The 2,154-nt window shown below is 39.0% G+C and overlaps 1 protein-coding gene across 1 annotated transcript in view; it reads left to right on the top strand.

The window, feature by feature from the left end:
• The window catches only part of LOC104964957 (mitochondrial coenzyme A transporter SLC25A42-like), a 28,217-nt gene that overhangs the window by 23,797 nt on the left and 2,266 nt on the right, over window positions 1-2,154 (top strand). The gene's annotated exons all lie outside the window — the stretch shown is intronic.

Below are 2,154 nucleotides of genomic sequence, written 5' to 3'. Positions count from 1 at the left end.
GACAGTAGCGGCCCACAGACAAGGCTGCTGAGCCGTTTCCACCACTCCTGTCTTCCTCTCCACAGTGCCCCCGACCCCCTCTTGCGCTATGCTTGATGAGCAACATGTGTTCTGCTAACAGCTTGGAAACCAGTCCTTCTCTTTTTCCTTCTAACCCCATCCACCGTTTAGCAACAACCCTTGCTTTATCTCTCTGCGTTTCAACCCTCTCGCTACTGTCACCCATCCTCTAACAGAGAGGAGACAGCTTGTTGTAGCTGCACTAGTATCAGTGCTCTGCACCAAAGGCTGCCTAATCTCCACCACATAGTATTTTGTGCCCATCCACCCTTCTTCACCTTTAACTAGCTTAAAAGTAGTTCCCTTCAAAGCATAAAGGCATTTTATGTTGCTGTTTGAATGTGTGTGCATGCAGGTTCTCACTCACCCATATCCAAGTCTCCAGTTAATTGCTTGAACGCCATTCTCTTATTCCCTGCCCTTTTGGCTCACTTGTTTCATGTGATATTTTTGTTCCAAATTGTTGGTATGATGAAATTATAAAATATAGAAAACTATGGCCTATTACAGTCATTGTGTCTTTGAAATGAGACTACCTGGAAAGCAATTATATTTGAAAAAGCCACTTAGGCAAAGTTCTGCCCAACTGCCTACTTCCCTAATAGGATTGGATTCTGTGAAAACAATTACCAGGGCAATACAAAATACTGGCAAATTACTGATAAACTGTGTAATATGTAAAGTAATAATGTAAAAGGAAATACGGTCCATTAAAAACAGTTTTTTCTCAGCAGAGTTACATTATCTCTTCAATGTACGGGTTGTAAAATTTACTTTGCAATTAAAAAAAGGATTTTAAGCTATTGCTGAATGCCCAGACACGCTCTCTCTCTCTCTCTCTCTCTCTCTCTCTCTCTCTCTCTCTCTCTCTCTCTCTTTCAGTTTCTCTCTCTCTCTGTCTTTTAGTTTCTCTTTTTTTCTTATATAAACACAGCAAAAACACAAACACTTCCAAACTCTTTTCAAAACAAATAAACACCACTAACAATAGTACAATATATGCTTAACTCCATATTTTGAGTATATTTCATTTTTGTTCTGTCTTTAAATTAACTCTCAAGAAAATCACTTCAGGTACCATTACTGACATTCAATCATGCCACTGGCTTTGGACGAGCTTCTCAAGTCACACTGAATAATGGATGACACTTATCTCTTTTAAGGCTTTCTTTTAGAGTGATGCTCATTGTCTTCATTTCTGATTGGATTGGCCTATGTGAAACACACGAGTGTCCTGATTTGAACAGTGTGAGAGGTGGTTTTTTGGCTTCATATATTATGTGTTTTAAAAGGCTGACTTGAGTTTTGGAGATCAACTTGCATTAATGGCACAGTGTAAATTGCAATTCAGGCCTTGGTGACTGCATTTTATGTCTTTGTCATCATATTGGAAATCCAAAAAAAAGAAATAGCTTTAAGTAGTAGTATGATTATATTCCTACCAATCAGGTCCTTACTGTATGTATATTTTCTGTCAGCTTATTTGAATTGAATGATTGTCAGGCAACAGGAGAAAGTTACTTTAGATGTTCTACCTTGCCCCTGCACAACAGATGTACCTATCACATGGGTTACATATATCCAAATCCTATAAAAAAATATATCTTTGCTGACCTAGTCACATATAAAGTTGTTGGTTGTGAAGGGAAGGGGCACACACACTAGCAATTATTGTTCAACTAGTGTGTGGATATGGCTGGCGCTTGTAATTTTGTGTTGAAGAACAGAGTGAGGACTAGAGTGTATTCATTGTATTCACGTTAGGTTCAGGACCTGAAGTAATAAACTATACCTTTATTTCTACCATATCAATCATATACTATAATTCTCTCTCTCTTTTTCTCCCTCTTCCTTTCACACCACACACCTAAACATACACACACCCACTCCTACACACTTACACACATAGTAGTCTATACAAACTGATCATTAAAATAGGGACAACAGCGAGCTTTGCTCTAATTTCCCAGATGAGCGGCAAGCTGTTTTATTGCTTGCTTGAATTGTTGTAGGAGGATGTGTGTGTGTGTGTGTGTGTGTGTGTGTGTGTGTGTGTGTGTGTGTGTGTGTGTGTGTGTGTGTGTGTGGTGTGTG

The sequence above is a fragment of the Notothenia coriiceps genome, unplaced genomic scaffold, assembly GCF_000735185.1.
Source record: "Notothenia coriiceps isolate Sejong01 unplaced genomic scaffold, NC01 NC01_scaffold00037244, whole genome shotgun sequence".
Classification (NCBI taxonomy): Eukaryota; Metazoa; Chordata; class Actinopteri; order Perciformes; family Nototheniidae; genus Notothenia; species Notothenia coriiceps.
The sequence above is the reverse complement of the archived record's forward strand: the minus strand, read 5'-3'. Positions and strand labels throughout refer to the sequence as shown.